General features: G+C 45.4%; 1 protein-coding gene across 7 annotated transcripts in view; it reads left to right on the top strand.

Moving 5' to 3' along the window:
• Positions 1–26,718, top strand: part of fz2 (frizzled 2) — a 182,462-nt gene that overhangs the window by 122,923 nt on the left and 32,821 nt on the right. The window contains exon 1 of one of the 7 annotated variants that reach the window (XM_076372520.1): positions 6,395–7,236. The exons of the other annotated variants lie outside the window; for them this stretch is intronic. The gene's annotated coding sequence lies outside the window, so the exon portion shown is untranslated. Of the gene's footprint in view, positions 1–6,394; positions 7,237–26,718 lie in introns of those variants that run through there. 7 annotated transcript variants of the gene reach the window in all.

The following is a 26,718-nucleotide window of genomic DNA, read 5'->3' as shown; positions in this document are numbered from 1 at the left end:
GTTTCGGGGGATTTCTAAAGCAGGTCCTGCGGCGCGCAGGAAGTTCGAGGGTGCCGAGATCCTTTGTGATTGCTCGCCCTCCCCCGTGAATCCCCCGGTGACACCACGTAGACTGCCTGGACGCCGTGAATGTCAAACCGTGACCCAACAATGGTTACGGAAGACAGTGTCGCTGGGTCCTGAGCGGGCGCGCGGGGAGCGCCGCTTCAACTTCTTCCAGCCGGTGGCTAGAACCGATATTCCTGACCTGCCGGTGGACACCGGTTTCCTTGAGGTCTTCATCTCGATGGACCGGCGCGGCCACTGTCACGCTTTTGACAAAAACACGGGAAAATATTGTACCCCTAACCACCTTCCGCTTCGTCCCGCTCCTGCTTTCGCAAGGGGACACCGTGGTTTCGCTTTGGAACCCTATATCGACGAGTCTTCTTTCTATTTCGCCCTTGGCTATTTTCATTTTGAAGCTACTGCTCCGTCCTTCGGGCTAAAGTACTTCGCTATTCTTCCTTTTCTCGCCGTTCAGCTGGTCGATAAAGGGTTTCGTGTGCCGTTCTCTAAATACAACGCTACGAAGAATGGGAAGAGAATATTCAGAAAATGTTAGTCTGGAGGTTCTTATAGAATTAAATTTGAAATCATTTTATTGCAAAGTTTCACATGTCAAATTTGCCTTGATTTGGAGGTAACTTTTATGTAACACATCTTTATACCATGATACTCGCAAAATATGTTTCCCCGATCGAATCACGGTATTGAACTTCATTTAGAAAACATCAAAGCAACCGTCACTGTACCGTGGATAAGGGTTAAACAGAACAAAAGTTGGGAATAACGGACGAGTCTGCCAAAAGAAAATTCGTCGCCGATCGTCTTCCTTTTACGCGTCCAGGTTCGTTTGCGCAACTTCTTGGGCTTCTGCCGAGGATGAAAAGTATCGGCATAAAGGCGTTATTATGGAAACTTTTGCTTTGACGCCTACCTCGCGTCTCCCGCCGCCCCCTCCGTCCCTCTTGGTTCCGATGAGAAAGAACGTAATTGAATCCTCGGAACGACTGCGATCCACAATGAACTCCGCGGGGAAAATCCGCTGTAGACGCGATATCGCCGTGAATCGATGGGAAACGAAGGAAAGTTCGAACTTCCCGACGGAATCGGTCTCCGTTTCGCCGTCCCCTCGACTTCCTTCGCCTCTGCCCGCGCGCGGCCTCTTGAATTATTCGCCGCGCGGAAAGTAAGCCCAGCTCGGCCCGTGGACGAAGGAAAAAATTCGCATTTTAGCGGTCGGTAAGTCCATTCGTGCCAGTGACTCTTAAAATTTAAGTTCGACGGCGGATTCCAGGCGGCCATTGTTGCCGGAACAACGGCGGAATTCTTCGTTTTCACCCCGTCCGCCGGCCCCAACCCCCTCGCCGGAGTCCCAGCGCTCTGGCTGCTCGAGTTCGACGCGCGGAACTTGAGGCCATTGTGCGGAATCTTTCCACCACCCCGTTAATTAATATCGCTCTCGATAAATCGTATCGAGGTCTGGCGCGAAGACGGAGTCGCATAGTTTTCGAAAATCCCGTGGCGCGGCTGTATTCATCCGGAGTTAATGAACTCCGCCAGGTTTAACCTTCCGGTGGAAGTTCGTGTAATATCGGAAAATAGTGTTCTCTGTAATATTAATTTACCGACGAAGCAACTCTTGTTCCGTGCGGTGTGCTACTGCGTGGCAAACTCGATTTTAATATCGAAATTTGCATTAATATAACGTTAATATTGATATCAATTACATTTAAATAAGATCTTTATAAAAGATAGAACCAGGGCAATATAAATTGCAAAATCGTGTGCAATGCAAATTACAGAATTTATCGTACCACTCTTAATATTACGCTTACTGTTAATTAAATCTAGATTAAGGTTTTCAGCTGCGGGGGTTAATAAACACGGTTACTTTCATCGAACCAGATTTTTCCGTCGGTACTCTCGCCCCTCGCCCCCTGTATCGTCACGTATTCCAGTCGAAGGATTATAATGGACCACCTTGTGCGTATGCGGAATTACAGTCATCGTCATTGTCGCGGTCCTTACGTTGGGGTGACGGCGAGATCGTAATCAGAACCAATCCTCCGTCGTTCGTCATTCCTATGCACCGCTGCTGCCTGCCTGACTGGCTGGCTGCCTCTCGGGGAGAAAAGAGCTACCCTTCGCTTTCCCGGCTATTGCGGGAGCGCCGAGGGAAAGTGTCCGTGGCCCCAAGGGCTCGAACCTCCCTTCGTGTGCGAGGAGACGCCGAGGACACTGGCTTTACTAGGGGGGACAGACCACGTTCGTGAAGAACACCGGATAGACGAGAGTTTTCGTGATATTATTCGACGTTTTTATTTCAGAATGGCTTTATTCCAGCTTTTCCTATCCTGTTAACAATCTGAGTGCCCGATCAGCTCTGTAGATTTGTGAATATTAATTACATTTACATCGTTTGCCGTATTGTCTAATAAGAACAGTAATTTTCAAGTTACTAACAATAGTAACTTAATAATCATATCTTAGATTATTATTTCTTAGAAGTAATATTTTCCATTGACTGATGGACGTAAATGTTTTTCATTTATATTAAATACATTCTGGAGAATTTAATTATATTTGATATTATAAAATAATATTATACAGTATGAAGTTAGGGACTATATTTTTAAATATTAAAGTAATGTGTTTACCTTTTAGGTTCGAATAGAAATTGTTAAATTGCGAATGTTTCATAGAAAGTTTTCACTCAACTCTCGTGGTTTCATAATCCGAAAAATTAGAGGTATGTGTAACTAGCTGAACGCTACGTTCGTGTTGAAGTAGATAACGGTCGTTCATTCAAAAGTTCTATGGAAGTTTGTAAAATATTTCGTACATTGTGGAACAAGATCGATGGAGAAAGTTGATAAATAGAAAGGGTAGTTTATTCGAGAGAGCGCCGTTACGGCAATAAAACTGTCTAGTATTATAAGTTGCCTGAAATGATGAATCCTTTAAGAGGCGGACAAACATCTCTTTATCTTTCGTACGTCATTCGAAAGTTTCGTCCAAATACGAATAGGTCTTCCGTTCGTGTTCGAGATGACTCACCCCAGAAAAACACCGGCTGAAAACGGTTACAAAAATCCTTGTCGCAAACTTCAAACTTTATTGGAAGACTCTGCCATCTTTTACTGTAAATACTTGCCCGCCATTTAAAGCGATTCAAAGACTCGGCCGGGAAGCAACCGACTGGCCCCATTTTTATTGTCCTGACCTGGTCTATAAAACCGGGTATACTTTCTGAGTCAGTGATTCAAGTTTCATTTGACGGCAAATACATCGGAAAGCGTATTCACGGTCTTCAAGAGGAAAATAACGGGACTCCTGTTGCTAAAAATTCCATTCCTCCGATTGCTCTTTGCAATAATATAATACACACATATCCTTACATTTCAAAGAGCGTGTCCGAATCTTCCTTGGAACAATAAATACAAGACGATCAACGAAGGTACTCGCTAAAACAAACTGAAAATAGCCCATAGTAGATCAGCAGAGTAATCTCGAGATAAGAGGAAACAAAGCCGTGTGTTTACTCCGAGTTTGACTCCGGCTCTCAATATCCCACTTCATACATCGTAAATCACCCGAATCACCGATCCCAGATAAACAAACAGAATTTTTCATCGATTGCCCGCACTTTCTTCAAGAAAGTTTTATTGCCCACAAACATACTCGATCTCCTTAAACCCTCGTCTATCTTTACTTCGACTTCACGAGTCACGATAAACATACAATTTCAATATTCCACGCACATCGTTACGCGTCCCCGTATCAAACTCAACCTACCCATTCGCGTTATTAGCACGTATTTGCACATATAACCATTCAAATCAATTACGCTCGAAACCATCGTAAACGCCGCAACACGAGCGATCATTAAAATGCCAAGCCCCCCGTCCCCCCACCCCCACGCTTTCCGAAACACCTACATTTAGCAATAATAAAAAAGCGCACAACTCACGAGCCAACTTCTGCATTTCCATACAAAACGGGTCAAATTAGGAAAACGAGGGACCGTTGATCAACCGCGTTGATTTCACTCCGACGATCGCGAACAACCGTTGTAACTCTTTTCTCAAATCAGCCCGTACAAATGGCGGCCCGGGGTCAAGGGGGGGAGCTCCAGCCATCCTTAACAAAGCACGGTTTCGTTTCCGTTCTTCCTTTTTCCCCGCCCCACCCCGCTCGATCCCGTGGCGCATTGAAAACACGAGTGGTCGCCGGATGAATTCTCGCTGACGATCACGACGCGCTCGTATCTCAAATCGCGATAAAGGGTTCCAGCGGGGCGGGGGAGGCAGAGGTGGAGAAGGATGGGAGGGTGGAACAGCGGGCGCGAGCGCGGCGCGACGGTAACGAGGAACGGGCGATTAGCATTTTATTGGCGTCGCGTCTTGCAATAGCTTTGGGCAGAGAAATAAACGAGGAAAGGGAGGACGTTAAACTTCATCGTCCATCGGACACGCCTTGTCGCTGCAGGTGTGCTCCGCGCCGACGTTATTTATTGCACAGGCTCTTTCTCTCTCGGCCGGGCCCGCGTCCCGCGCTCGCAAGGGGGTGTTTCGTTATTTATACGTCGGCCGCGACGCTCATTTTTGCGCGCGCGGGACCGTCCACGTCGGAATTCGTCGCCTCGAACTGAGAACGGCCTCGAACATCATCGGCATACGAGCCTTTACCTCGGGGAACCTCGCGTCGATCGATCGGATTATTTTCGTTCAACCCCTGGGGGTTGTAAAGACACATTTCATACTGTTTCGAGTTTGTTTTAATATTGGATGAGAGAATTTACGGTTGTAATTTTTGGAGTATTGATTTAGAATATCCGATATGAAAGATACGTGGGTTTAATCAATTTAGATAGCTTTAATATGGTTTTAGCAACTTAGGGTAATTTCTTTTTGTAGTATGGTGTAAATATAGAGTTTATGTAGACTATTGCGTAGAGAACACTGTAACTTCGTCTTTCATCTGCTTTGGATATTTGTTATTCACAGGGGAATCTCTTGTTAACGTATACACCCTGTATACAGGGTGTAACCAAACGAGCGACGCGAATCTACGGTAAATTAACCGCGAAGCGATAAAATCGTTAACGAATGCGCTATTAGTACTTACGGTGACACTGGCACCGCTTATTACCACGGCATAAACTCGAAACTGGAAGACAGTGAGGCGAACCGGTGTCGCAAGTCGAATGCCGTCGAATCGGATTCCCTCGAAAACTAATCCCCCTAGGAAAGAATATTACTCCTCGCGTCGGACTCAGTTTTACACGCGGAATTAGCTTCGCTTAACGCGGCTTCCCCTGTACCCCGTGTACCAAATAAAAACGACCACCGCACTTGGGAACCGAAGTAGAAGCATGATCGCGTCTCGATCAGATTTCAGTAATGACCCGTGGCACCAAAACGGCCAAAGACACCCCGTGAAACTTAAGACAACGAATTGTTCGTCCGGGGTCGGACGGCGTGTCCGGGGACGGGTCGCTAGATACCGGGCCCCGATAGGAGACAGCCTCTCCCGGTGGAACCGGTCGTGACTGTACCTACACGAAACATCGTTAATGCCACCGTGGAACGAGCGGTCGAACGAAAATCCACGGGAAGGGTGACTCTCTTGCCTCTCCCGAGGTCCCTGGCTGCTCCTCGGGTCCGCGCGCACGATTTCTTCGTCTGCCCGGCAGCGCACCGACATCCAAACAGACGGAACGACGGAGAAAGAGGAGTGGAAGGTGGAGAAAGAACAGACGGAGAGAGGGAGTCGAAAGAGAAAAGGGGAAAAAACGAGCAGCCGGAGAGGAGGGAAAAAAAAGGAAGGAGAAGAAGAGGAACAAGCCGGTCACGGAACGAGGCGAAACCTCTAGGACGATAATTAGCGATCGGTGGTCCCGAGGAAGACTCGGGCCATCTCGTTATCCACGCCACGGCGCCCAGCGTGACGTCATCGCGCGTGTACAGGCCGCCTCGCGCGAGGGTCCAAGGTGGTGGCGCGTTTCGCGGTGCACAGACACACGTACTTGAGCGCGGGCGCGCTCTCTCTAACAGGTGTGCACGTAGAACCGAACACCATCAGCTCGGGCCCCAAACAAGGGAGACGGAGTTATACCCCAGGCCAAGGGAGGGAGGAAGTAGGAAAATACGCGTCCTCTCGCGGGTCCGTGGTGGGGGAGTCGAGAGAGGATCCTACCGTTCCTCGTACCGCCTGTACCCGGTAGACCTGGCGATAGCGGAGTGGTGGGGGCACGAGGCTCCGTAGTCGGGTCCGAGCGATGCCGAAGCTAACCGAGGCTCTGCCCCCACCACTGGCGCGGCTCGTATTCGTCAGTCGGATCCGCGGCGTTCGTGTTCACGTCAGTGCGTAGTCGACCGTCGTCGGGGGTGGTTCGTGACCCGTTTTCTCGCGCCGCACGTGTTTGTCGGGGTATCGACGCTCCGTAGTCTCGTGTGGTTATCGTCAGCCGAAGAAGAAGAAGTAGCAGAGTGGTGTCCTCCCTCTCTCTCATTCCAGCCGCTGCTGCGTGGGCGAGGAGGGACGCGACGACCGGTGGTTCGGTCGTGTTGGTTCGGTAGCGGAGCGTGCGCATCAAGGAAAATATTTGGAGAAACGTGTCCGGTCGGTGCGCGTCTGTCCGTCCGTCTGCTCGTTGTGGAGCGGATGGCAGAGTGCGGGACAGAGACAGACTCATAAAGAGGGAAAGAACCAGCCAGCAGCAGCGCGTTGTGTGATCCGCTCGGCGTGTGCAAGCGCGTTCGACTCTTAGCCTCACTGTGACTCACGGTTCGACGTGCGTATACGGAGGCTGATTTAGTGGCGGGCAACACCGGAGTGCGTAAAACACGGATCCCGGGGGAACCTGTCCGCTTTCGCCGTTGACCGGTCCAAGGGGAAGATAAATAAAAACGAGAGACACGGGAAGCAACACTGAACGGAGAAGAAGAAGGCTGAAGAAGACACTTCGGCAGCTGATCAAGTCATCCGAGCTGAAGAATCCGAGGTGTCGGATTGGTGCACCAGCTGCACTGGCCGCGTTTCATTTTCATTTTTCTTCTCGTCGGGGGAGCCGATAATGGATTAATTCTCGCCGGGGAGTTCACCCCGGCGGCTTCGCGCGGACCCTGGAGAAAGAGGGCCAAGCAGCGCAGCGAACGACGCGGCAGCAGCACTCTGCGATAAATCAAGGTGAGATCCGGCTTTGTTTTCGAGAAGGGTGTACCGATAGCCGGCCTACCATTGACCAGCCTCCTCCTACTCCACCATCGGACCGTTCTTTCGCGTTCTCCTTTTCTTCTATCCTCGTCGGCGCGACGGGGCCCGGCCGGCCGCGATTATCTCCGTCCCTCCAGCGCACGGAACGCTGCAAACGAGCATCCACGAGAGCATGCAGCATATATTTTGCGGCCTCTCGCTTCCTTCCCTTTCCATCCTTTTGCTTCTGCTCCTCTTCTTCTTCTTCTGTTGCTTCCTTCGTCTTCTTCTCTTGTATCTTGTTCCTTTCTGTTTCTTTCTTGCGTAAGGGAAGGAGAGAGACGGAACAGGGAGAGAGAGAGAGAGAGAGAGAGAGATAGTTTCTCTACCCCGACGTTGTACCTCTCGTGCATAGGGACCAACGAGAAACACATGCACGCGAGGAAGGCTCGAGCCACCCCGCGCGCGCACACGCTCTCTTTCGGCTCGTTTTGTTTCCTTTACGTTTCGTTTCGTTTCGTTTCGTTTCGTTCCCCTGGCTCCACGCTGCTGCCTCGCTCCGTCCGCATTCGTTCGGTCTTTTCTGAATGCATTCTGAATGCCGAAGCGACAGACCTTCGCTTCTTCCAATTCCCCTTCTGGCCCGCCGGATACACGACGGATCGGTCTTCCCTTTCTTGGGCCAGTTACACGGACTTCGCGATAGTTTTCTTGGATGCGAGAGTTTGTTAGGCGCAATCATGTTGGGGGAAGTTTCCGCGGAGGAATTGTCCGTTCGGAGCGAGGAAGTTTGCCGGTTGCTTGGACGGGGGTTGGGGAGGAGCAAACGCTTGGAGGTCTGTGTTATTAACCCCTTTGAGCACACAGTGACATACTGACAATTGTCACGTGAGGTGGTGTGACGTTTGGTGTGTTAACTTGTAATTGCTTGGGGGACAATTGTATTGTTGTATTTTTTAGAATATTAAACACAAGATAGAAGAAAGTAAAAGAATTAAACCTTTGCACTTGAGAGGTGACTCTCCACTTGATTTCACACTGTAAAACTATAAAATTTGATATTTACTATTATACTTTATATAACGCATCAATTTAAGAGACATTGAAATAAAATGACTTTGTTCCTCAATGTACGTATGATTTCTTTGCAAGTTAGTTCCACAAATCGTTTGTATCTCATCAGAAAATGTTCAAATATTTCTAGTGAAAAACTTCGGAGTGCAAAGGGTTAATTATCTTTCCAGCGACCTGAGAATATCGTGTTACTAATGAGTGCTGTATTTTCGTATTGTGGACATTGTGAATCGCGTTTCCGCGATGTTAATCGTTCACCATTGGCATTAAAAATCGTTGTCTTAGCAGCATATCGAGATTGCAACTGCAAAGGTTTCGTAGTAACATGATGTTTATTCAAGTAGTAGATCGAATGCTGATGGACAAATCGGAGTACTTTCTATTTTGCAGTATCCCAAGGCTGCGAATTTAACCTTGTTCCACCTAAACGCTCATCACGTGCATTTATTTGCAACCGACACGTCTCGTTGAACGCACCATAGTAGATCATAGAACGATTAAGTAATTGGACGTCTGGATATTGTCAATGCGTATTTAGCCTTACATTGATTTCACACCAGATTGTTCCGTCGCGTGAGAAAATCTCCGGCATAATGGCTTTCAGTGTTGCATTCACGAGTCCCTTATCTTCTGTTATTAGTTTACTATTTTAACCACGCTAAAATGTGTGAACTTTCTTTAGAAACCTTGATCCGGCGATTTTGCCCTTTCTGTGTTTAGTACACTTCCGGTGACATGTCGCGAAGTTGATTTCAAATCTCGCGGCGTGTAAATGCGACTGATAATTTGAAATTAGTGTCCGTTAAAATAGTTTACAGTTACTAGGTAACAAATGAATATTGTTGAATAATCATTGTCAATGAATATTCTCTTAAATCTGTATCTCAGAATCAAATATATAACCATTATTTTTTATTAATAAACAAACAGCGAGAAAAGGTAGCATTATAAGGTTCTAATTATTCGAACTAAAATCTCCAATCTAGAAGTTCTATTAAATTACTCATTATCTAAAATCCAAGACTATCGACGGAATATCGTCTACATCTGATCGGAAAATTTCGAATACCTCTAATAACAATAAACTATTAATTTAATCAACTTATTAGCAATAATGTAGAATATTTCTAGCAGTAATAAATAACAGAAATCTCGAATATTTCTAGTAACAATGATAGCTAAACTTCTCACGATCTAAAATTCACACAAAATTAACTAACTACAATACTGATTCAACAATAATTACTTGTGATTTTCCATAAAGATACATTAGGAATATCACCATTGCACTCGTCTACTCCGATTCGATCGTCGTCTTTCTCGAAACAGTTGCCAAACGTTTCGCGTGACGATCGATGGAACAATGTCGTACGTTGAATCCGGTCCAAAGTGAGATCTCCATTTTTATAAAATCTATCGAGAACGCGAAATGTACGATTGTCGAAAAGAAAACAGCGATAAACGATTGAACGTATTCCGTTCGCGGGTTATATTTAGCCGATCGGGCTCAAGTATCAAGTACAAGCCCGCGGTTTATAATTTATTCACGGCGATTTGATATCAGGGGGTCAGACGGGTGTCGCTGTATTAATAAACTGCGGCGCACCGATAATCGAGGCGCAATTAGTGCGCGAAGAAAGGAGCGAAAAATATGGAAAATAAACGAAGGAAGATTCTTTTGTTGATGCCTGTGTGGCGCCGCTTTCATGTGATTTTTCGGTCTAACGACTTTCCCCATTTTTCTCGGTCAACGTTTACACGGCCCGCTTCACGGCTGACGATGTAAAAATAACGAGACAGCGGGAGAGATCGAATATGTCGATCGTTTGTTGCTGGACTGACACGGCACCGAAATTTTAAATAAAGAACTGTAAAAGTTCGTGGAAATACATGACGCTGACTGGCAGTTATACAATGAAATATTAAAATAGAATTTTATTTTTTTTTATTTTATTTAATCGTTGAATTTTGATTGATGAAGAATCGAATTTTGTCACTCCAGTGATTACGATCTTCTGCGGGGTAATACGAAATTTTTTCAAATTCATTGCTATAGAGTTTTGCCGGATATTATGGATTTCTAAATAGAATATATGAATTTCCTTTTAATTCTGACTGCAATGAGTTGTTGCACACAAATCTGCATCCCAATCGATTTTCCTTGCCTTATTTGGCGTTTAATGGAACTCCACATGAAGCATAAATTTCATTTTATATCCAGTTCCTATAAATCAACTTGCAAAAATCTGCATCCCCATAAATTCTCTTTCATTTCGAATGAAATACAGTTTCAAATAAAACATAAATTTCATCTGAATTCCGGTATCTATAAATCCGTGTGCGCATAACATTTCTTCGTTACTCCAATTGGAGTTTAATAATAAATTGCAAACAAAACGCGTCTATTTTCTTTTAATCCTTTGCACTCGAGAGTTGACTATCAATCACTTAATTTCATATAGCAAAATTATAGTCTTACGTATAATATTAGTCTTCGTATAATGCGTCAACGTGTGAAATATTCGAATAAAGTAGTTTTGTTTTTTAGTGATTTAATGTTTTCAAAGAATATCGTCTACATTTCATCGGAAAATGCTGAATATTTCCAATAAAAATAAACTGTTAATTTAATAAAATTATAAGTAATAATCTTGAATGTTTCTACCAACAATAAGTAACAAAAATCTTGAATATTTCTAGTAGCAATAAATAACAGAAATCTTGGATAGTTCTAATAACAATAAATAACAGAAATCTTGGATAGTTCTAGTAACAATAAATAACAGAAATCTTGAATATTTCTAGTAACAATAAGTAACAAAAATTTGGATTATTTCTACTAACAATAAGTAACAAAAATCTTGAATATTTCTAGTAACAATAAGTAAAATCTTCAATACTTCTGCTAACAATAAGTAAAAAAGGTCTTGAATATTTCCTTCAAAAGCATTCGAGTGGAAAGATAATCTCACTGTCGCACGCGCAAAAAACCGCGCGTCTGCAGAGATTTCCGCGGTCTAGTTGTAACATTGTTGCATCAAACGAGTTGCGACACGGCAACTGGAGCGCACCGGTTGCTCCTCTATCGTCCCGGGGCACCGAACGATCGGCATGGCGAACGAGACATGTCAAGTTTGCTTGCCGATGACATCTGCGCGCTCTCGTAATTGCGTACCTGCTATTCATACGCGATGAGCTCCGTTTCGAATAAGGACTTCGATCAAGGCCGCTCTCCTCGACGTCTGCACGGGACCACGCGCGTACGTTTATGCAAATAACCGCGGACAGACATTGTATCACATAACAACGAGACCAGACGAGACGCAACGGATTCGTTTCTTAGTCTCGCAACAAGATTGATTCGGCATTTGTCCCGCGGCTTTACGAGGTTTTATGCGGGATCGGCCGTTCGAGCGATCCTTCTGGCAACCGATTTGCAAAGTGGCTCGTTTGCATAATATATTCTTTCAGTGGAAATTAGCTGTACTCCGTGACTATGATCGCTCGATACACGTACGTCGGGAAAGCGGAGATTTAAGTATCCGGTTGTAAATGTTTGCTTCTTCGTGCGATTTGCATAGGAACGTGTGTTAGCGAATGGAATGGATTGGGACGATTACAAGGGGAGTGTAACGAAGTTTGCCGTTGGAATTTATGTATTACTTATTGCGAATGAGATAATTGATTGGAAACTTGGAATTCTAGTATGCGGACAAGTGGTGATATATCGCAGTCCGTTCTTGTATTATTTTTGCCTGCAGTTTAGATTTCGTTACTGTAGCAAGAGGTACCGAAGATTAATGAGTTTATTGTTAGAATTTCTTCGTTGGTAATTCAATTATTCTATAGAATTGTTGAGCGGTTTGGTATGCTTCTAGAATTGTTGCATGTTTTTTAGAAAGCAGCCCTTTCTAGTGATTCTCAAATAACACGACGAGCTCCGTAATCTCCCGACATTGTGTTACGACTGATTTGTACACAGCCTAATCTGACTATCTACATAGTTATCTCCTAGTACTGTTTGACAGATACGTTTTGTCCAATGGGCCAGGCTTGTACTATCTGGTATTTATTATTTGAAACACATATTTCACTCGTTCCTGTACACAATTTTAATCTCTCCCTATCTGCTGTTTATTATTTGAAACGTCCGTTTCACCCCGTCTTGTACATAAACTAATCTAGAATTATCTGTTTATCGTTCGATTGGTACAGTTTGAACGTTGAGTGCCAACGTTGTTCGAGTAGAAATAATATTAATACAGATTTCCTATCGGTAGAATGGCATCGCTTAAAATTTGAGGCATTTAATCGAAGCTTCGAGAGGAAGTCACCCCTTTTTAGTCATGTTTGATTAAAATTTCAACATTGAAATTGAATTTCAGGAGTGGCTTTCCGAATTAATTTGATCCATCAATCGAGGGAAATTATTTGACTCGTTTCTATTCTATTAAGTATATCCTTTAGCATATATTCAACAATTATTCAGTTTTATTTAATGAATTGGAGAATCCTTCATTTGATTCCGTCATGGAATCCGCAGTCATCGAAATTACATTATAGGCATTCGAGTATATTGCGTGACACAATCTATCAGGTCACTTCAACTCGTTCCCAGATTACCGTTTGTAATGAAACATCACACAAATTAAGAATTGGTTCTTTAACACCTTATCTTAAGCACCATCGTCGGTATCAGATTAAATTTACAATATTTTCACTCCGCTCGAGCTTGTTATCTCAGTATTTTATCGTTAACGCGAAGATTACACACGTGAAATTTACCTTAAAACTTAATAAAGCGTAAATTAATTATCCAGTATCTTCGAATGAAATTCTTAATTAATGCTTAAAACGGAGATAATGTCAAATCTGTACGCATAAAGGACACTAATTAGCAGACTGTGGATCTTCATATAAATTACAGTTCCTCCTGCCTTTTTTCATCAACTCGTACTTAAAATTCATGTACCATAATTCAATATCTACTAGAAAATACCTTGAATCTTTTTCATTTAAAAACGATTTATCTTCAAACATGACTCACTAATATGTACACTATATCAACCTCTTTACACGATAACAAATCCTAATTAACACTAGATCCACGGAACCCGCCAATGTGATGGATATCGAATTTTTTGAACGTTATTTAGTAACAGTCTCAGTCGACTTGGATTCGTGTAATTATGCGAATGCACATTAAAATATTCGAATGTCTTGAAGATAGAATTTTCAAGATTTATAGAGACGATCGTGTAGTGTTCTATGAACAGTAGAATAAACTGTAGAATCAACGTCCGTAAATCTAGTTTTAAAAAAGAAACTACTAACAATACAATCCCTTCCAAATAGCTTCATTTTTATACGCAATTCAGAATACTTTATTCCCTTTTACACTATTAACCCTTTGCACTCCAGAGACACCTCTTAGTCACCAACTGACTCAACCCATCCAAATTATAAAATCCGATATTAATCTTAAAATTGACTATTAATACTATTTCTACAGAAAGTGTCAAAAGTCACTTCTGAAATTTGATCCTAAAATTATTTCCCAAGTTTAGTTGGACATTTCGAATTGACTTTTCGACATTTCCAATAAAAGCATAAAACTGATTATGCAATTAACTACAGGAAACGTTCGAAATTAAATGGAGGAAAAATGATTAAACCCAGAAAACAATTATAAGTTAAAATTTCAAAAAGCGTCTTGCGACACCTTCGGTAGAACACTGTGGAACTTCGTACAATGCATCAATATCGGAAATATTGGAATAAAAACTGTTCCATTTGTCGATTTCTCAAGTTAGTTTCAGAAAATGTCCGCATCCACCGTAGAAAGTGTCGAGTATCTCCGGCGGAATGCTTCTGGAGTACAAACGGTTCATTTTTACTTGACACGCATCCGTTACAAACGAGTATTTAAAACTGCACGAAAACGAAACGCTCCTGTCACGAAAGAATTCTTTGATTGGCCGAATCGAAATAAAAATATCGGCCGTTGAAGAAGAAGGGTCCGCGCGAGACAGCGAAACGTTGAACGGCAAGAATGAGGTAGTCACGCCGAACGTATTCATCTCGTCGCGTTCTCCACCCTCGACGCGAAACGTCCAAAAGGATCGCGAGGAGTTTTCGCTGGTTCTCTCTTTCTCCGTCCCCCTTCCCTCTCTCTTTCCCCCGGCCGAGACATCACCCACCTGGGCAACGATATATCACGCGAAAGGAGCGGCTGCGGGGATCGACTTCTTATTGGCTTGGCAACGGGGACCGTGGCTCGAGCAACATGACTAATTATTGCTGTCCCGGTTCGGTGCCGTCTAGTTTACCTTTGCAGCAGCGCACGCTTTTCCCGCCCGTAATTTCTCACGCAAACAACCGGGCGGCGCGAGAACCGGCCCGTTCTCGCGCGATTCTCGCTCCTTTTTCGCAGCGCGCCCGATATATCGAACTCCCCTCCCTCCTCTTCGCCGCAGACCCGGCTAAATACGAGCGTCGATGACGATTATCGTGCCGGTTACAACAGACCTCCTTAATCGGTCGCGATAAAAGGGAATCAATTGGGAAAATGATTTGATAAGAATTGGGGTGAACGAGAGGTTAGGGATTTTTCGTTTGTGTCTGGAACGCTGAACTCTCGGTGAACCAAGATGACATGAACTTTTATGGACCTCTATTTTCTTTTCTGGTTTCTTTAGTGGGCGTATTGAAGCAACTGTGTATTAAATAGGTTACCTTTTCTATTTTTCCGCAGAGTTAGCACTGTTAACGATTGTTCGAAACGAAGAAATCACAATGAAGTCTAATTTCGCGCGGAATTATCAAATATGATTCAATCTTTTCTGAACCACCGAACGACCCATCTCAATTTCACATTTCTCAATAACTAAAATTAATGCCTTCCTGAAAACTTGTCAAACACAAAATCTTCCAAAACGTATACTCATGAAACCCAAGTAATTAATAATTCATAAAATCTAGCTCGTCTCGCTGTCTCGATATTCCAACGACGAAGGCCACAAGCTTGAAGAGACCAAACGATAACCCGCGAGAGAAACAAAAGTACACATAAGCTGCAGTTATCGTCCCGGAGGATTGATCCAGAGGAACTCGAGAAAGAACTTCAGGGTTCACCTGAAGGCAGCGAACGCGAGCGTCGTTCTTACAAGCGTGCCGTTGTAATCTAAGGTTCTACGAAGTCTTATCGTGGACGGTCGCGAGTATCTGATAGAGGATTCCGTAGAAAACGCGGCGATTTATCGTCCCGCGTTTCCGTTCGAACGACACGCGGGGTATAAATATCGGCGGCGCGGACGCACGCTCGCTCGCAGCGTCTCGGGGCGAAGAAAAAATATACGGCCGCAAATATCGCAGTCGCGCGCGCACGCAGCCTGGTGCAAATTTAACGAGAGCGTCGGGACACAGGGCAGGAAGGAAGCCGCAACGATAGTCGTAAAAAGGCCCGGAGATAAACGACACTGGGATTCCTCTTTTATTTTTATTTTTTCTTCGTCTCTGTCTCCCCTCTCTTTCCTTTTCGTCTGTTCTTCTTCTTTTTTTTTTCGTCTCTGTTCGCCGCTAGCTAGATTAGAACGGGCGGCGACGCGGATGCCGCGGCTTTCCGGTTTTTATTCAATTACGCCGGATGATGCGTTCGCTTTCATTGAAACGCGCCTGTCGCCGCGCGCATACCTGTTAACTAATTGATTTTTTTGTTTTTCCCCGCTGTAATTATGCTTGTTAGTGCAGAATTAATCGGACAATCGGTTTTAATAATACCGGCCGCGGGATTTTAATGAATTGAAAATTAATGTTCGGGTAGAAATGCGAAATTAACTTCTCCCGTCCGGCGTTCGAGTTAATTCGATCCGACAGCGGCGAATCCCCGGGGCTTTTTTATCGTATTCTTTTATTTCTCTCTTCCTCTCTCTCTCTCTCTCTCTCTCTCTCTCTTTTTTTCGTAACGTATAACCATGAGAATTAATTTAATGCCGACATTCCGCGCGGAAAGAAATCCAGTCACCGACGAGCGATTTTTTCGTTTATCGGTTGCCGAGTTCGATCCAGGTCCGTTCACCGAGTACTAATTTGTCGGCTGGAGAGCACGCGAGGGATGCATGCGGAGAGATTCTTTTGTGCCGACACTCTAAATTCATTAGAGTAGGATACGCCGGTAATTAGCGGGCCTCGTTCGAAAATCGGAGAAACGGGAACTGAAGAAAAAGAAACGGAAGGAATGAAACGGATAGTCTTATTATCAATAATTTATAAGTAGCCGATCATATTGGGATCACCGAAAACTACCTAATGAGTTGAACGTACTTTTTTCTCGACGCACGGACGGATTCTTGTTGTTGCGATTAATATCCAGAAAACTAGTTACCATAATGAACCACGATTGTTCGGAAATAATCGGGCCGATAAATCGAAATCAATTTATTAGATCGACGGTCCATAAAATCCGCGGGACGGGCGTCCTCAAGGCCGAGACGTCCGGAATTAAGTTCTCAGTTCAAGAAACATTCGATTCGAAGGTTTTTGTCGCCGTTCTTTCGGTACCACTCGCCGGAGAACATTCTGCCGCGAGGTGGGTTCCGGTATCGAGGATCCTCGAATCCGTACGACGCTTTAACATCGATCGGGACACGATGTCAAGAAATTTTTTCCCGGAGCTTCGGTAGAAAGCGGCGAGATCGCTCGATCGCGCGTGATCTTCGTCGCGTAACCTGTTACTTTGATTGAACTTTCTAGTTTTTATTTGTAATCTCTTTCTGTTTCTTCTTTTTTTTTTCTTGCCCCTGTTTCACTCCGGCGCTGCTTGTTTCGCCGTCTCATTTCACCCCTCCCTCTTCCACCGGCATGATTCCATCGTGAATCGAGCGATCGAGAGAGGCACACGCTCGAATAGACCCGGCCGAGTCATTATCGACGTGGTTTCGCGCGTCGTCCCACTTGGGCCGGGCAAAAAACCGCGTTCCACGCTTTAGTATCCGGTAAACCTACATCTGGAGGTGGCTCCCATTATGCGAACGGGTTCCCGGTGAATCCATGGCCTTTTTTGGTCCACCCTCGGCGACTCCCCGACCCGTGAAACCCCATGAAAGGCGAAGGTGAACGGTCGGGATCCGTCTCTTTCCCTCTCCTTCTTTCTTCCCCTTGCTTCTTTCTTCCCTTTCTCTTTTCTTATGCCTTCTGCGTTCTGTCTCCCGAAGTCAGCGTGAAAAGACCGCTTAATGAAAGAAAAGAAAAATTGTTTGGAAAGGGCGCGAAACGGAAACGGAACGGCCGCGTTCGAGGCCGTGACACGCTTTCAACTAACGGACAATGGTTACACCGGTGCCTTCGGACCGATTGTTCTTGAAAACTGCGCCCATCCCGGCTCACGGTCCGCGGTAAGCAGGGGAAATAGGGAAAAATAGGGCGGGGGAGGGTACTGGGGAAAAAGGGAAAACCGAGGCCTCGCGTCATTATCATTTGAGTCCGTGGATCGCCTTTTCCATTGAAACCGTTCGGCTTCTTCCGCCTGGTATCGATCGCGGGGGTGCCTCGGTGCTTATAAATTTATTCAACATCGATGGAGCTCTAATTGAAGACAATTTGACGGACACTTTTTATGATTCAGCCGTCTCGATGGAGGGAAAGCTTTTCTCATCGTCTCCGTATTCCCTTCATTATCCTCCCTGTATCGGCTTTTTAACGATTCTGAGCATTATGCATAATCATCTGCAACGATGAGGTTGTATTTCGCTGCACTCGCGTGTAGAAGGATGGACTGCGGAGCAGTACGTTCGTGATTTTGAATTGATCGCGCGGTGAGTCGTAATTCTGATCCCTGAGAAACTGGAATTATTTTTAATTCAATATTCCAACCGTTGTACGCTTCATTGTAAAATCAATCAGCTGCATCATCTCCATTGCCACGAACTCGAAACAGTCTAAAATCTACTCAATACCATAACATCTACCCACATCTACAACTACCACAAATCCCACCAAACTTACCAATACACTAAGCAAAGCAGCATCAATAATTCCATACCACCTCGAAAGCTCGAATTTACAAAAATCTCCATCCCATCTCAACTCAAAATCCTCAAAGCCGGTCAACTCGAAGAACCTCCACAAGCTTTAATAACCATCAATTTCCACCCTCTCGCCTAGCAAGACACTCCATCGCCAGTAAACTCTATTCCTACTAGCGTCCCGGTCCGCGTCCCCCGCAATTAATTCCTCGTCGCGGTCCATTCGTCCTTGAAACACGTTGATTTCATTACGCGGGGATGGGAACGTCGTCTCCCGGTGTCGCTCGGCTCGTCTTCGTCGGGGAAAGGTTAATCCACCGTCTGCGGGCTTCTATCGCGAGACTGCGGGGCAGGCTAAGGGGGGGTGTCGGCAGAAGAAGAGGGAAACGCGAACACAGGCGGTAGTTGTGCCTGGCGTACGTCGATTACGGTTTCACCTGCCCACCAGAGAGAAGAGTCAAAGGGACGGTGTCGCGTATACGCTTCTTCTCGCTTTCCCTGTGTGCGCGAGCGAGCGCGGGTCCCGGCAAACGACTATGCTCTCGCCGGAAAGGGTAGAGAAACCGGGCACGGTGAACAGGGGGCGGGGGTGGTTGCTGGTAAAGGAAAGGAAAGACGAAGAGGAGAAACGGGGGGGGTGGTGGGAGAGGGTTGGGCTCCGGCGAGGTTGACGCGACATGAAAAGCGCTCGGCGTTCACTCCGCGGGGGTGTGCGCCCGTGTGTTGGGTGGGTAGCAAAAGGAGAAGGGAAAAAGTCCCGTATAAGCGAGACACGTTCGCCAAGTTTTTCCGCGAAACAACGGCGAGGAACAACGCCGGCGCGAGCATAATGCCGCCTCGTTAAAAAATAATTCATTTAACCACAATGCTTCGACGATGTGCGAGAAAGAAAAAAGAACGCGAGTCACCGGGGCTAGACAAGAACCGCGAGATCTCTACCCCCGATTCAACACCCCCGCTCCTAGCTTCCACCCTCGTGGCGATACACAACCGCCCACTCTCGCCATCTCTCTGTCCCTCTGTCGTTACTCCCGCGCTTCAGTCCGTTGCGTCTCTGTTTCGCCCCTTTTTTGTCCCCCGCGTGTTCGCCAATGCGAGCCTCACAATAACCGGTTGCCGGGCGTCGTAACAAGGGAAAAGCGGGGCGTTGTAATTAACGCAATAAATACGCATCGTGTAGACACCGGGATTGCGACGACTACGACGACGCCGGAGACGGTTGCTCGGCGAGGTCGCGACGCCGACGCCGCGCCGCGCCGCGCTGGCCGAGGCGCCCGCCGGTGGGCGGCGGACGCGGAGACTGTTCCCTTTCATTCGCGTGGTTGGCCTCGTTCGGATGCCCGCGGATCATCGCCGCTTGATGGCCGCGCGCGACTCTCCGAGTGGGCCGCGGCGGGATTAGTTCGTTTGTCGGAGATTTCGTTTTAATGAGCCGTGCTCGGTGTTCGGTTGCATCGGCGACTGGGCATGGCGGTTGCGTCGGACAGCGGTCTTTGGTAATGCGATTTCAGCGGTGGGATGGTGTCGGCGTTGCGAGGCGAGAGCTGGAAAGAGTTTGGTGGGTTTCGGTGTGTAACGTGGAGGTGTGTGTCGGTGATTTTGTAATAACTGTTCTATGCACGAGTTGTAAGTTTATGTCCTTCATTTTGAATGTTATTTGTAACTTTCGTGGGGAGTTCGATTGGATCGTTGAATTTGTTCCGTTACAATGTTGGGAAGATAGAAGTTGGAAGAGAGATTCTAGTTTCTCTAAAATCTAATTAAATGTTCTATTTCATTAGTATCATGTTAGCAAAAATCTAAATTCTCTATTCATCACTCGGATTACATATAATTACATCAATTACAAACAAGCTTGTATTCTTGTTATTCTAATACTCTCGATTCTCACTCTAAATACTACCAATACCATAATATCCCCAAAACAACACTAACGATCAGTCCCGGTACACGTCCACTTAAATACCGACAACGCCAAATTCCGCAATCCTGCCGCCGACGGGATCTAACCGACGAATTTCCCAGAAATGCCGTTGAAAAACGTCAAATTACAAGTCATAAACAGCGTGTACGCGCAACGACCCGCGACCAGTTTACCGTGGCCGGCCGACCGGTAGATCGTTGCCCGTCGCGTCATCGGGAGTTAGAAACAAGGCTCCCGGTGAAAATTTTTCACCCGGTTTCGCGACACTCGCCTCGATTACCCACCCACGCGGCTTTCCTACGCGCGAGGCCCACTTTTCATCCCGTGGTTACACAATTCCGCATAATTTGCGCGATCCCGCGGCCCCCGTTCGCCGTGTCTGCCCCCTCCCGTCCGTGTGGGCCGCACACGATTCGCGGAATACTGCTTGCGGACCACGTATGTATCTGCATAACGGGTGTGCGCCGCAAAAGGGTCGAAGAGAGGAGAAAAAAAGAGTATGGCCGGCCGACCGGGCCGGCCGTGCGCGCCGTGCTCGCTCTCCTCTCTTCGTGGTCGTCGTAGTCGTGGTCGTCTTCTCCGGAGCCATGCGAGTTAACACCAGTTGCGAGACGACTCCCTCTCCATCCGTCTCTCTCGCTCTCCCTCTAGTCTCGGTTGCCGGCAGTTTCTCGACTCCTTTCTCCCTGTTTCTCTTTCTCTCCGTCGCCCGTACCTTCCGCAACTCTTTTCTCTCCTCTTCTCCTTCGTTCTCCACCGTGCTTCGAGCAGAAAGCCCGGCTGGAATCTGCATCGGAACACGGGGAAAGAGGGACAGAGAGGCAGGGAAAGGGAGAGGCGGGCAGGAGCGAGGGAGACAGAGGGTTAGGTCCCCTTTCGAAAGGTCAGGAGAGCTCCGTGAATCCTGGCCAGATCGGCGATCGTAACTCTTCGGAGGAGGAGGGAATCCTCCGGTTCGGCTCGGTTCCACGAATGAACGATAGATAAATAAAGGAGATAGCGGCCGAAGGGAAAGAATTGTTCCTTTGTTGTCTACCCGGTGGCTCCTGTGCGCCAGCGACGACGGGGACACGCGATGGAAATTGTGGCGAACCGGTGGTACGCTCGCCGATCCCTCGATCCTTGCTCGCTGCCCGGCGAGCTCGGTTTGGCTGTTGGAACGGTCCCTGGATCTTCCGGCCAAATGCGAGCAGTTGTAACTGGATCTTTCCGTGGATCGGGGATGCTGAATGAAATCTGAGAAATGGAGTAAACCGGGGCTCGCGTTCATTCAGGAAAAATTGTGGCAGCTCGTTTTTATGGGGCGGATGTGCTCGTGGCGGAGTTGGCTTAGGGTTGGGTCTTGAATCGGTGGACGTTTAGTATGGTTTCGTGTGTCGAGTTAATAGAACTCAGAAATTGTATAGTATAGGTTTCCTGATATTGGTTTGCTCAGCAAACGATAAGCTAAGTGTTTTATTGTATACATTAAGTATTCTTCCGAGTACTGTTTTTATTAATGCTGTTGTGAATAAAATTTGTAGTTAATGTAAAGTGTATTTAATTCTGTTTGGTTTTGTTAGTTTAAGATACAAACAGAAAGGGATGAATACTAATTCAGGACATGCATGTCACATTTCTTATTTCACCCTGTTTTGCTTCTAATACAGGATGTTTGATCAGCAATTGTCTCATGCGATTAACATTTTAGATCCGCCATTGTTATTCAACGATTTACATCTCAATGAATTTGGAAATACCAATGAAGTCTAAGCTTCCTTACGTTCCTATGAATTTTAATATAGGTACATATGTAAATTCATTACACTAATATGCTTATGGAAGTCACCTAATGCTAATAGGTATTCTTCCTTCACTGTAAATGAAACTGTACCATCCTCATAACATACTATTATACATTTTGTTCCTTCCCTTGGTTTCTTCTAAAAATACATACAAATTTTACTGACGTCCAACTACGTATAATACTAGATTCTATACTCGTCCCATAATATAAATATATACAACAAACACTTCATGCTTCAAAAATAAGAATATTAGCCCCTCTGCACTGTCACTTGATTTGATGCAGTAAAACTATAAAATTTGATATTTAACATTGCACCGTGTATAATGCATCGGTGTGTAATGTTGGGCTAAAATAGCTTTGTTTCTCAATTTACTCGCAATTTCCTTTGAGTTAATTTAACCCTAATCGTACCACCTATTTTATTACGAATCATACCACCACGTCACTCTCAGTCGCTTATAAGAATAAAAGAAATGATTAAAATGTTATAGTTTTTGTTTATAGGAGTCAAATTTTGAAAGCCCAAAAGAACTTTTGGCAATGCAATATGAAATAATCAAAAAATTTAAGTGAAAAATTCAAATGTGACTCGAAGTCATATCGTGGTCCGATTAGGGTTAAACAAATATCGTCTTCGTCTAGTTAGAGAATGTTAAGTCTTTCCGACGAAATACTTCCGAGTGAAAGGGGGTTAATACATTTGCGTTACCGCGCCCGATCAGGAAACTTTCCAACAGTCGTATTTGTTAAGTGGCCGATCACGCGCCGCGGGCCATTTTGGAACTTCTCTGGCCGCGGTAACACGAAACTGCTAAACGTTACCGAGGGCTTTTTAAGGTTCTCGCGAATACGCCGGCGAATCTGCGAGCAAGGGGTTACGCGCGGCGAGATAAGGATCGCGGCCACTTTGTCGGCCGGCAGCGTCGACGAGTACCCGGTGAAACTTGCGGGTATTTTCCGAGCGGTGTCACGTTACGCGCGGGAATCCTTGGAAAAAAGTACGCGCGCCGCGATAATACATGCCCCCCACCCGGCCGGTATCGCGCTTCTTCCTCTTTGTCTTCGCCTTTGGTTTCCGAGAAACCCCTGCGCTCGAAATAAGTAGCTTCGCCTGTTTGAGACGACGGACGCCGCGCGAGAATTATCGAAAGCGGAACCGGTGAAAAGGTGAAACTCGAGAACGAACCGCGAAGTATCAAAGAAGAGGATCGCGTTTCGCTCTTTTGAAGCGCGACGCCTTCCCGATCCTTGAAATTCAATGGTGATCCTTTGCGCGAGGCTCGTGGACGACGACGCAGTTCGTGAGTACGTGAGACCCGTTAACACATTGCCTACTGGTAACGAGAAATCTCGTTTTTATGCGAAGACACTTAGCTGTGCAACTTTGCTAATTACCACGGTATTTAAAGAAATATTGAATTGCATTCGAATTGATTGTCTACTTAAAATATATTACATCAACGATACGACACCCGAGTTTCTGTATGTATAGTGATATAAGTTGACCTCGAAAAGTGCCATCCGCAGAATTCAGTTCCCTGAAAATTAGCAATCTGTTAATAGATACGAATATCGATGTCCACGAGCAATATTGAATTTCATTCGAATTGATCAGCTATTTAAAGTATATTACATAATAATATATGAGTTGTGTTTGACCCGGTGCTTGATGTCTCCGGCTAACGTGTTGAATTCTTTACTGAGATCAAATTTTTTAGGTGGGAGTAAAATTGTTTTTGGTTGGCGAAGAAAATGTTGCAGATTATCTCATCGTTTTCTGTCTTTGAATATAATGTTTATTGTTATTACATTCCTTTGTGTTTGAACAGTTTTAGTTGAGACAATAGCTAGTGACACTGGTGACGATACTGTATTACAATTGATTTAGTTACAGTATATGAGGTATAATAAGAATTTCTTTAACCTAATCTCAATTCTCCAAGGTAATCATATTCACAGAGCTGACAACTGATTTTATCTTCCAAATGAAACTTACGAAACACCTAAAGACACCCATAAAAGTTCGCATATTCCAGAATTCCAGCTCTTAAACTCACCCCCTCCCAGTACCTCGAAGACAAAACAATTTCAAACATTCCACTAAATAGCACGCAGCTCCTCAATCGCTCAATCTTTATCAGATGAACCGGTATATATTTTTATCTTAATGCGGGGATCGAGAAAAACAATTTCAACCCCCTAGAGGCAATCTCGCCTCTCATTTGCATTATAAGTGGGATTTAAATCGGAAACGGTGTCCCCTGCGCGGATAAAAGAGTTCGCTGGCGTCGTTGATACGTTTTTCCTGGGTGGCCATAGATTTTCCGTTTCGGTCAAAATTTTGCGTTCAGCTAGCGACGGGGGAAGCTGTTGGGTCGATAGCACTGGCAACGGTCGGAAAGCTTCTCTAAGGGGAGCCCTGATGGTGGGCGGAATGACGGTGGTGGTGGAGTGGCGGCCCTATCGACCGTGTGCCAACGAGGAACGTCGTCACCGGCACCATAAGATTTTCCCTTGCTCGACGGGTCTTCCCTTCTCGCGACGGCGTGTGGTGTCTGCGAGGATACCGCATATTTCCTTGCCGACAGTTCGAATTCTTTTTTTCCCTTCTCTCCACCGAATCAATACCATCCCCCATTGAATCCAATCCCTCGAACGATCCGCTCGATTGAGGGATTCATCTTTGTGGAAATTGTGGGATTCTATTTAACGTTCAATAACCTTTAGACTTTATTCGACGAACGAGTTCCGGTTGAAAGGGGTTGAGAATTTCAACTACTACTTCGCGTTTGATAATGGGATTTAGATTAAACCGCGATTTATACCGTAATGGATATACCGTACATTGAACCGATATGAATGAACTGTTCCGGCTTTGTTTATATTGAAATATTCTTTCGGCGCATGGCCTTTTGTGAAGAATCGTCTAAGCAAATCTGTTTTTGGGGGTTGAGAGTTTTGAGGACTTAGACTTATTAAATTTGTTTTCTAATTATTTCTTAGGGGAATTGTGTATCTTTTCTGTCTTATAGCGAAAGATTCAAATGTTTAGGAATGTGACACGTAATAAAGTCATTGTTTAGAGTTGGAAAATATTATTAATATGTGAAGTATGTAATTAAAGGTTTAGTGATGAGGTCGTCATACAAAAATTTGTCTCTGGTGAAGATATTTTAGCGTGGCTTTAATTTATAGGTTTAATTCGAGGGCGAATATGCGGCGTAGAAACTACTAATGAAAATTCCCCTGCTAAAGCTCTGTACTCCGAATTCCTCATAAAACTCTCAGACGGTAATTCCGGATATATACTGCCGAAACATCCCCATAAAAATAATTCCTTGATACCAGGGTATCCTCACGCTAAAAAATTCAAGAATCGAATAAATCTCCCAAGACCTCTCACCGAGAGAACCCATTCGAAAAATCATGATGCCGTGAAGGGCCCGTAAAACTTTTCCTACGACCTCGAACGATCCCATAAACCAGGGATCTCGGTTTTCGAAGTTCCATGAAAACATTGAACGCGCACAACACGTTAACCCCTATGGAGTGGTGATACTAGTGCCTTTCGAACCGAATACTAAAAATATCTTGGAGCGACAGAACAAAAGGCACGTTGTGATTGCCATTGCTGGTCGACTATTCCTCTTCAAACGGTTTGCAAAACGTTGAGCGTGTTCTAGAAGCATAGTTTTCTAGCCTTGCCCCAGAAACCATAGGTTCTTCTTGGAAGTGATTAAATTGATTATGTTTAAATACATGTTTCTGCATCTATACATCCGCCATAACAGCGGAAACTAGAACTACCTCAATATTACAAAATTCATATTCGTCCAACCAATTAATCCAATCAAAACAGTACAAGTGGAAAATATTGCACTTAACTTAACAGGTCTATATTTTAAACAATCTTAAACAATATAATTCCGGTATCAAAAATATCTCTACACATAACCATCAAAACTACGCTACAGTCTATATCAATACCACAACTGTCAACCACTAATCAACATCCAAAATCATCATCAAAGACTGAAACGCATTCCAATGCAGATATCCATTCCCCCTCGTTCCATTGATTCCATTAAAGAAAAATCCTCCAGATCATTCCAGATCGGAAGACCTCCCCTACAGCTCGAGGCTCGCTCGAATTCCGCGAACGCGAACATTCGATGCGCAGCCGATCCGTTTAGCACGTTCGAGCCGAGGGGTATGGGGCGCCGTCGGCACGGGTTGTTCGTGATAACCGTGATCCGGTCCGTAGAAACGCGATCGGCGGAACACAAGAGTCTTAATTAATGTTTTCCCCGCGAAGCGGTCCAAAGAAGAAGAAGCGGCTCGAGAAGAAACGGCCTCGTGGCTCCCCTATTGGTCAACGGGACGGATCGGTAGAGTACGCTTTGTCCGCGGATCAATTAAACACTCCTCGGTCGGCGGACCTCTGTTCGCCGAGGTCGCGTGGGGAGAAGGAGGAATAGAAAGAAACCGAAAGGGGAACGGAAAGAGAGGGAAAACGCGATTCCGGTCGGCGTCGAGGGGCGAAATAAGAATTTCTCGCAGGAAATTCCGGTCGCGTCCTGCCGCGGCTTGCATACGTATCCTGCTGGACGGTGTGCGGCGACGGGAGCGAGAGAGAGACGGACCGTCGGCGAAACAGGTTCTTTTTT

This window comes from Nomia melanderi, chromosome 12 (genome assembly GCF_051020985.1).
Source record: "Nomia melanderi isolate GNS246 chromosome 12, iyNomMela1, whole genome shotgun sequence".
NCBI classification, from domain to species: domain Eukaryota; kingdom Metazoa; phylum Arthropoda; class Insecta; order Hymenoptera; family Halictidae; genus Nomia; species Nomia melanderi.
The sequence above is the reverse complement of the archived record's forward strand: the minus strand, read 5'-3'. Positions and strand labels throughout refer to the sequence as shown.